Source organism: Eubalaena glacialis, chromosome X (assembly GCF_028564815.1).
Source record: "Eubalaena glacialis isolate mEubGla1 chromosome X, mEubGla1.1.hap2.+ XY, whole genome shotgun sequence".
Lineage (NCBI taxonomy): Eukaryota > Metazoa > Chordata > Mammalia > Artiodactyla > Balaenidae > Eubalaena > Eubalaena glacialis.
In genome coordinates this window covers 74,786,507-74,797,464 of record NC_083736.1, presented here as the reverse complement: position 1 = coordinate 74,797,464, position 10,958 = coordinate 74,786,507, and positions in this window count along the sequence as shown.

Genomic DNA, 10,958 nt, shown 5'->3' with positions numbered 1-10,958 from the left:
CTCGCACACCCCAAAACAATGGTCTCTTGCCTTTTAGGCAGTTTCAGACTTTTTCCCGGACTCCCTCCTAGCTAGTTGTGGTGCAGTAGCCCTCTTCAGGCTGTGTTCACGTGGCCAACCCCAGTCCTCTCCCTGGGATCTGACCTCCAAAGCCTGAGCCTCAGCTCCCAGCCTCCACCCGCCCCGGCGGGTGAGAAACCAATCCTTTAGGCTGGTGACTGCTGGTTGGCACTGATCCTCTGTACAGGAATCTCTCTGCTTTGCCCCCAGCACCCCTGTTGCTGCACTCTCCTCTGTGGCTCTGAAGCTTCCCCTGCACCCACCCCCTGTCTACACCAGTGAAGGGTCTTCCTAGTGTGTGGAAACTTTTCCTCCATGACAGCTCCCTCCCAGAGGTGCAGGTCCTGTCCGTATTCTTTTGTCTCTTTTTTTTCTTTTTCCTTTTGCCTTACCCAGGTATATTGGGAGTTTCTTGTCTTTTGGGAGGTCTGAGGTCTTCTGCCAGCTTTCAGTAGGTGTTCTGTAGGAGCTGTTCCACATGTAGACGTATTTTTGATGTATTTGTGGGGAGGAAGATGATGTCCACGTCTTACTCCTCCTTCATCTTGGAGGTCCTCCCCATCCTGAGTTTTATAATAACAAGTCATGCTTACCCCACAGGTATATGACAAGTTCTTTATATGCTAAAAGACTAAGTTTTCTGTGTAGACAGGCTATAAAATTCCAGAACAAATTGGAATTTCTAAGCATTTGTCTTTTTTGTATCATTAACCTTAATTCATCAAAAGTATTTCACTTGGACAGTCTTTTTTAAAAAAATACCATTATTACTCCATTTTGGACACAGGAAAATATTTCTTCTTTATTATAATGTTTTTCGGGTTTTTTTTAAAGAATTTTTTTGAGGTTGACCATTTTTAAAGTCTTCATTGAATTTGTTACAACATTGCTTCTGTTGTATGTTTTCGTTTTTTGGCTGTGAGGCATATGGGAATTTTAGCTCCCCAACCAGGATCAAACCCAGATCCCCTGCATTGGAAGGTGAAGTCTTAACCACTGGACCACCAAGGAAATCCCTCTTCTTTATTATTATCTTCTTCTTCTTTCCTTTCTCTCCCTTGTTCATTTCAATTATCTTTTCCATGCTTGGTATTAAGATGAGAAAATCTTGAATGTTATTAAGGATTCTTGGGTTTGTTCTAACAGCAAACAAATTGTGATTATTCCAACAATCATTGGATCATAAGGACTAGTTTATTTGATTAATTTATAAGTAATTTATTTTATAGCTGTAGATTTCCAAAGTAATTTTATTTGTTAGATAATTATTTAGTTTTTCATTATTGCCAGTGGGCTTTGGAAAATAAATTCTGTAAAAATAAATGTAGAACTGAAACAAGTTGATTCTCTATTCCATCAATCACAAATTTTCTGAGTGATCACAAACAAATGGCTTCTCCATCTTTCTATTTTGTTTATAAAATAGGAATGCTAACTCTCAATATATTTCACAATTAAAGTTTTCTAAAGATTGTTTAATCCTCATTTATAAGAAAATATAAACCAAAACAAATCACTGAAAAACTCTGGTAAGACCTGAGTGTAGCTAAATAATATGTTGTTCCAAAGTCAACCAAAAAATATTCTTTACAAATAAGAGGCTGAGGAAATAGAGGAAGACAGAATTTGTCCAGAGAGAACAAACAAATGAAGTACTTGATTGAAGATTAAGTACTAATGTGATACTTATTTTGAAGAGCAAAATTTTTATATCATTTCTTTCACATCTTCATATACTACTCCATATGCTTCAATCACATGAAGAAGTGCCACAGTAAATCTTTAGAGGATTTTTGGTTTGTTAATTTCCTGCTATTTTTTGTTTTTGAAGTGTGTTTGTACCATTGCAAAATCTGTAAGAAAGGCACCTTCTACATTATTTGGTCATGCAAATAATAATAGAGTAAAATCTAGGCATATTTTTACCATTTAAATATTTGATTTTTAAGAGAATAGTAAATAATATATTTTAGAATATTTCAAATTAGATATAATCCACATATAAAATTATGTTAGTTTCAGGTATACAGTGAAATGGTTTGATATTGGTATCCATTGCAAAATGACCACTGTAATAAGTCTAGTTAACAGCCATCACCATGCCCACTTGCAATTCTTTTTATCCTATGTGATGAGAATTTTTAAATTTCTCACTCTTAGCAACTTTCAAATATACAATTAAATATTATTAACTATATTCACCATGCTGCACATTACATAACCATGGCTTATTTATTTTGTAACTAGAAATGTGTACCTTTTGGCCACCTTCAACTATTTCTCCCACCCACCACCCTTGCCTCTGGCAACCACCAATCTCTTTTCTATATCTGTATTCAGATTTTCTAGTACAATTATTAAAGGTTAAACTACATTTACAGTTAGAAAACATTGACTATATTCCCAGTGTTGTACAATCATTTTACCCTATCATACAACTAATATTGTGTACCTCCCACTTCCCTACCCTTATATTGCCTCTCTCCCCTCTCTCCACTGGTAACCACTAGTTTGTTCTTTATATCTGTGAATCTGCTTCTTTTTCATAATATTCACTACTTTGTTGTATTTTCTAGATTCCCACATATAAGTGATATCATATAGTATTTGTCTTCCTCTGTCTGACTTATTTCACTTTGCATAATGCCTTCAAAGTCCATCCATGTTGCTGCAAATGGCAACATTTCATTCTTTTTTTATGGCAGAGTAGTATTCCAGTGTGTGTGGATGTGATATATATATATTTCTCACATCTTCTTTATCCATTCAGCAGTTGATGGACACTTAGGTTGCTTCTATATCTTGGCAATTGTAAATAATGCTGCTATGAACATTGGGGTGCATGCATCTTTTTTAATTAGTGTTTTTTTTCTGATATATATTCAGGAGTGAAGTTGCTGGGTTATATGTTAGTTCTATTTTTAGTTTTTTGAGAAACCTCCATACTGTTTTCCACAGTGGCTACACCAATTTACATTCGCACCAACAGTCTTCCCTTTTCTCCACATCTTCACCAACATTTGTTTTTTGTGTTCTTTTTGATGATAGCATTTCTGACAGGTGTGAGGTGATGTCTAATTGTGGTTTTGATTTGCATTTCCGCAATGATTAGTAATGTTGAGCATCTTTTCACATGCCTGTCGGCCATCTGCATTTCCTCTTTGGAAAAATTCCTCTTCAGTTCTTCTGCCCATTTTTTAATGAAGTTGTTTGGTTCTTTTCGATGTTGAGTTGCATGAGCTGTTTATATATGTTGGATATTAATCCCTTATTGCAAATATTTTCTCCCATTCAGTAGGTTGTCTTTTCATTTTGTTGATGGTTTCCCTTGCTATGCAAAAGTTTTAAGTTTAATTAGGTCCCATTTGTCTATTTTTGCTCTTATTTCATTTACTTTTATATTCCACATATAACTGAGATCATATGATATTTGTCTTTCTCTGTCTGACTTATTTCATTTAGTATCATGCACTCAAGGATCATCCATATTGTTCTCACTAATAACAAGATTTCTTACTTTATTATGGTAGAATTATATATATATATATATATATATATATATATATTTATTTATTTATTTATTTATTTATTTATTTATTTATTTATTTATCCATTCATTCTTTGATGGACACTTGGGTTGCTTCTATGTTTTGCCTATTGTAAAAATGTTGCAATAAACATGGCTTTGCAGATATGTTTTTGAGTTAGTGTTTTCTTTCCTTTGGATAAACCCAGGAGTGGAATTACTGAATCATATGGTATTTATTGAATATATTTTGAATTTTTGAGAAAGCTCCATACTGTTTTCCATAGGTGCTGTACCAGTTTAAGTTCCTACCAACAGTGCACAAGGGTCGTTACCTTTTCTCCACATTCTCTCCAACACTTGATATTTTTTAATAGATATTTTAACAGATATGAGATGATGTCATATTATGGTTTTGATTTTCATTTCCCAGATGATTATTTATGTTGAGCAACATTTCATATACCTACTGACCAACTGTATGTCTTCTGTGGATAAATGTCTATTCAGGTCCTCTGCCAATTTTTAATCAAATTATTTGTTTGCTTGGTTTTTTTTTTTTCTTATTGAGTTGTATGGATTCTTCGTATATTTTGCATATATATGATTTGCAAATATTTTCTCACATTTGATAGGATCTCTTTTCATTTTGTTGATGGTTTCCTTTGCTGTGCAAAAGCTTTTTAGTTTGATATAGTCCAATTTGTTTATTTTTGTTTTTGTTGCCTTTGCTTTTGGTGTCAAGTTCAAAATATCATGCCCAAGATTGACGTCAAGAAGCTTACCAGCTATCTTTTCTTTTTGAAGATTTGTGATCTCAGGCCTTACCTTCAAGCTTTTCATCCCTTTTGAGTTATTTTTTGTATATGGTATAAGATATTGGTCCAGTTTTATTCTTTGTCATGTGAATGCCCAGTTTTCACACCATTTATTGGAGGGACTGTCCTTTCCTTATTGTATGTTCTTTGTTCCTTTGTTGTATATTAATTCACCATATATGTGGGTTTCTGAGATTTCTATTCTTTTCCATTGATCTATGCATATATTTTTATGTCAGTACCATACTGTTTGATTAATATAGCTTTGTAATAGCTTGAAATCAAGGAGTATGATGCCTTCAGCTCTGTTATTCTTTTTTAAGATTGCTTTGGTTATTTGGGGTCTTGGCAGTTCCATACAAATTTTAAATTGTTTATTCTATCTCTGCAAAAAATGCCATTGGAATTTAGGTAGGGATTGCATTGAATCTGTAGATGGCTTTGGATAATACAAACACTTTAACAATATTAATTTTTCCAATCCATGAGCACAGAATATTTTTCCATTTTTTGATGTCTTCTTCAATTTCTTTCATCAATATTTTATAGTTTTCTGTGTGAAGTTTTCACCTCCTTGCTTTGATTTATTCCTTAGTTTCTTATTCTTTTTGATGCAGTTGGAAATGGAATTGTTTTCTTAGTTCCTCTATCAGATGGTTTGTTATTAGTGTATAGAAACACAAATTATTTTTTTAAAAAATATTAATTTGGTATCCTGCAATTTTCTGAATGTGTTTAATAGCCTGACTGTTTTTGATGGAAACTTTAGGGTTCTCTTTATATAATATCATGTCGTTTGCAAATGGTGACACTTTTATTTCTTTTCCAATTTGTACACATTTTCCTTCTTTCTTTTTTATTTACTTATTTATTTTCTTGCCTTATTACTGTGGCTAGGACTTCCATTACTATTTTGAATAAAAGTGCCAAGAGCGAGCATCCTTGTCTTGTTCCTGATCTTAGAAGAAAAACATTCAGCTTTTCACTGTTGAGTCTGATGGTAGCTGTGGGCTTGTCATATATGACCTTTATTATGTTGACATATGTTACTTCTATACTCAATTTTTAAGAGTTTTTATCATAAATGGACACTGAATTTTTTCAAGTGCTTTACCTGCATGTGCTGATATGATTACATGAATTTTATCCTTCATTTTGTTAATGTGCGGTATTATGTTAATAGATTTGTACATTTTGAGCCATCCTTGAAACCCTGGCATAAATCTCCCTTCACCACAGTGTATGATCCTTTAAATGCATTGTTGGATTCAGTTTGCTAATATTTTCTTGATGACGTTTTCCTCTATTTTCATTAGGGATATTGGTTTCTAGTTTTCTTGTGGTGTCCTTCACTGGTTATGGCTTCAGAGTAATGCTGACCATGTAAAATGAATTTGGAGGTGTTTTCTCCTCCTTGATTCTTTGGAAGGCTTTGAGAAGGATTAGTATTAATTATTCTTTAAATATTTGGTACAATTCACCAGTGAAACCATCTGGTCCTTGACTTCTGTTTGTTTAGAGTTTTTGATTACTGATTTAGTCTCCTTACCAGTATTCAGTCTGTTTTCATTTTCTATTTTCATGACTCTGTCTTTTTTTTTTTTATTGATTTCATTTCTTTTTTTTTTAACATCTTTATTGGAGTATAATTGCTTTACAATGGTGTGTTAGTTTCTGCTTTATAACAAAGTGAATCAGTTATACATATACATATGTTCCCATATCTCTTCCCTCTTGCATCTCCCTCTCTCCCACCCTCCTATCCCACCCCTCTAGGTGGTCACAAAGCACAGAGCTGACCTCCCTGTGCTATGCGGCTGCTTCCCACTAGCTATCTATTTTACATTTGGTAGTGTATATATGTCCATGACACTCTCTCACCCTGTCACATCTCACCCCTCCCCCTCCCCATATCCTCAAGTCCATTCTCTAGTAGGTCTGTGTCTTTATTCCCGTCTTGCCACTAGGTTCTGCATGACCTTTTCTTTTTTTTTTTTTCCTTAGATTCCATATATATGTGTTAGCATACTGTATTTGTTTTTCTCTTTCTGACTTACTTCACTCTGTATGACAGACTCTAACTCCATCCACCTCATTACAAATACCTCCATTTCATTTCTTTTTATGGCTGAGTAATATTCCATTGTATATATGTGCCACATCTTCTTTATCCATTCATCTGATGATGGACACCTAGGTTGCTTCCATGTCCTGGCTATTGGAAAGAGAGCAGCAATGAATATTTTGGTACATGATTCTTTCTGAATTATGGTTTTCTCAGGGTATACGCCCAGTAGTGGGATTGCTGGGTCGTATGGTAGTTCTGTTTTTAGTTTCTTAAGGAATCTCCATACTGTTCTCCATAGTGGCTGTATCAATTTACATTCCCACCAAAAGTGCAAGAGTGTTCCCTTTGCTCCACACCCTCTCAAGCATTTATTGTTTCTAGATTTTTTGATGATGGTCATTCTGACCGGTGTGAGATGATACCTCATTGTAGTTTTGATTTGCATTTCTCTAATGATTAATGATGTTGAGCATTCTTTCATGTGTCTGTTGGCAATCTGTATATCTTCTTTGGAGAAATGTCTATTTAGGTCTTCTGCCCATTTTTGGATTGGGTTGTTTGCTTTTTTGTTATTGAGCTGCATGAGCTGCTTGTAAATCTTGGAGATTAATCCTTTGTCAGTTGCTTCATTTGCAAATATTTTCTCCCATTCTGAGGGTTGTCTTTTGGTCTTGTTTATGGTTTCCTTTGCTGTGCAAAAGCTTTTAAGTTTCATTAGGTCCCATTTGTTTATTTGTGTTTTTATTTCCATTTCTCTAGGAGCTGGGTCAAAAAGGACCTTGCTGTGATTTATGTCATAGAGTGTTCTGCCTATGTTTTCCTCTAAGAGTTTGATAGTGTCTGGCCTTACACTTAGGTCTTTAATCCATTTTGAGTTTATTTTTGTGTATGGTGTCAGGGAGTGTTCTAATTTCATACTTTTACATGTACCTGTCCAGTTTTCCCAGCACCACTTATTGAAGAGGCTGTCTTTTCTCCACTGTATATGCTTGCCTCCTTTATCAAAGATAAGGTGACCATATGTGCATGGGCTTATCTCTGGGCTTTCTATCCTGTTCCATTGATCCATATTTCTGTTTTTGTGCCAGTACCAAACTGTCTTGATTACTGTAGCTTTGTAATATAGTCTGAAGTCAGGGAGCCTGATTCCTCCAGCTCCATTTTTCGTTCTCAAGATTGCTTTGGCTATTCGAGGTCTTTTGTGTTTCCATACAAATTGTGAAATTTTTTGTTCTAGTTCTGTGAAAAATGCCAGTGGTAGTTTGATAGGGATTGCATTGAATCTGTAGATTGCTTTGGGTAGCAGAGTCATTTTCACAATGTTGATTCTTCCAATCCAAGAACATGGTATATCTCTCCATCTATTTGTATCATCTTCAATTTCTTTCCTCAGTGTCCTATAATTTTCTGCATACAGGTCTTTTGTCTCCTTAGGTAGGTTTATTCCTAGATATTTTATTCTTTTTGTTGAAAAGGTAAACGGGAGTGTTTTCTTAATTTCATTTTCAGATTTTTCATCATTAGTGTATAGGAATGCAAGAGATTTCTGTGCATTAATTTTGTATCCTGCTACTTTGCCAAATTCATTGATTAGCTCTAGTAGTTTTTTGGTAACATCTTTAGGATTCTCTATGTATAGTATCATGTCTTCTGCAAACAGTGACAGCTTTATGTTTTCTTTTCCGATTTGGATTCCTTTTATTTCTTTTTCTTCTCTGATTGCTGTGACTAACACTTCCAAAACTATGTTGAATAATAGTGGTGAGAGTGAGCAAACTTGTCTTGTTCCTGATCTTAGTGGAAATGGTTTCAGTTTTTCACCATTGAGGACAATGTTGGCTGTGGGTTTGTCATATATGGCCTTTATTATGTTGAGAAAAGTTCCCTCTATGCCTACTTTCTGCAGGGATTTTATCATAAATGGGTGTTGAATTTTGTCGAAAGCTTTCTCTGCATCTATTGAGATGATCATATGGTTTTTCTCCTTCAATTTGTTAATATGATGTATCACGTTGATTGATTTGCATATATTGAAGAATCCTTGCATTCCTAGAATAAACCCCACTTGATCATGGTGTATGATCCTTGTAATGTGCTGTTGGATTCTGTTTGCTAGTATTTTGTTGAGGATTTTTGCATCTATGTTCATCAGTTATATTGGCCTGTAGTTTTCTTTCTTTGTGACATCTTTGTCTGGTTTTGGTATCAGGGTGATGGTGGCCTCGTAGAATGAGTTGGGGAGTGTTCCTCCCTCTGCAATATTTTGGAAGAGTTTGAGAAAGATAGGTGTTAGCTCTTCTCTAAATGTTTGATAGAATTCGCCTGTGAACCCATCTGGTCCTGGGCTTTTGTGTGTTGGAAGATTTTTAATCACAGTTTCAATTTCAGTGCTTGTGATTGGTCTGTTCATATTTTCTATTTCTTCCTGGTTCAGTCTCGGCAGGTTGTGCATTTCTAAGAATCTGTCCATTTCTTCCAGGTTGTCCATTTTATTGGCATAGAGTTGCTTGTAGTAATCTCTCATGATCGTTTGTATTTCTGCAGTGTCATTGGTTACTTCTCCTTTTTTGTTTCTAATTCTATTGATTTGAGTCTTCTCCTTTTTTCTCTTGATGAGTCTGGCTAATGGTTTATCAATTTTGTTTATCTTCTCAAAGAACCAGCTTTTAGTTTCATTGATTTTTGCTATTGTTTCCTTCATTTCTTTTTCATTTATTTCTGATCTGATCTTTATGATTTCTTTCCTTCTGCTAGCTTTGGGATTTTTTTGTTCTTCTTTCTCGAATTGCTTTAGGTGCAAGGTTAGGTTGTTTATTCGAGATGTTTCCTGTTTCTTGATGTAGGCTTGTATTGCTATAAACTTCCCTCTTAGAACTGCTTTCGCTGCATCCCATAGGTTTTGGGTCGTTGTGTCTCCATTGTCATTTGTTTCTAGGTATTTTTTGATTTCCCCTTTGATTTCTTCAGTGATCACTTCGTTATTAAGTAGTGTATTGTGAAGCCTCCATGTGTTTGTATTTTTTACAGATCTTTTCCTGTAATTGATATCTAGTCTCATAGCGTTGTGGTCGGAAAAGATACTTGATACGATTTCAATTTTCTTAAATTTACCAAGGCTTGATTTGTGACCCAAGATATGATCTATCTGGAGAATGTTCCATGAGCACTTGAGAAAAATGTGTATTCTGTTGTTTTTTGGAGGAATGTCCTATAAATATCAATTAAGTCCATCTTGTTTAATGTATCATTTAAAGCTTGTGTTTCCTTATTTATTTTCATTTTGGATGATCTGTCCATTGGTGAAAGTGGGGTGTTAAAGTCCCCTACTATGATTGTGTTACTGTCGATTTCCTCTTTTATGGCTGTTAGTATTTGCCTTATGTATTGAAGTGCTCCTATGTTGGATGCAAAAATATTTACAATTGTTACACCTTCCTCTTGGATCGATCCCTTGATCATTATATAGTGTCCTTCTTTGTCTCTTGTAATAGTCTTTATTTTAAAGTCTATTTTGTCTGATATTAGAATTGCTACTCCAGCTTTCTTTTGATTTCCATTTGCATGGAATATCTTTTTCTATCCCCTCACTTTCAGTCTGTATGTGTCTCTAGGTCTGAAGTGGGTCTCTTGTAGACAGCATATATATGGGTCTTGTTTTTGTATCCATTCAGCCAGTCTGTGCCTTTTGGTGGGAGCATTTAATCCATTTACATTTAAGGTAATTATCGATATGTATGTTCCTATTCCCATTTTCTTAAATGTTTTGGGTTTGTTATTGTAGGTGTTTTCATTCTCTTGTGTTTCTTTCCTAGAGAAGTTCCTTTAGCATTTGTTGTAAAGCTGGTTTGGTAGTGCTGAACTCTCTCAGCTTTTGCTTGTCTGTAAAGGTGTTAATTTCTCCATCAAATCTGAATGAGATCCTTGCTGGGTAGAGTAACCTTGGTTGTAGGTTTTTCTCCTTCATCACTTTAAGTATATCCTACCACTCCCTTCTGGCTTGCAGAGTTTCTGCTGAAAGATCAGCTGTTAACCTTATGGGGATTCCCTTGTGTGTTATTTGTTGTTTTTCCCTTGCTGCTTTTAATATGTTTTCTTTATATTTAATTTTTGATAGTTTGATTAATATGTGTCTTGGTGTGTTTCTCCTTGGATTTATCCTGTATGGGACTCTTTGTGCTTCCAGGACTTGATTAACTGTTTCCTTTCCCATATTAGGGAAGTTTTCATCTATACTCTCTTCAAATATTTTCTCAGTCCCTTTCTGTTTCTCTTCTTCTTCTGGGACCCCTATAATTCGAATGTTGGTACGTTTAATGTTGTCCCAGAGGTCTCTGAGACTGTCCTCAGTTCTTTTCATTCTTTTTTCTTTATTCTGGTCTGCAGTAGTTATTTCCACTATTTTATCTTCCAGGTCACTTATCCGTTCTTCTGCCTCAGTTATTCTGCTATTGATCCCGTCTAGAGTATTTTTAATTTCATTTATTGT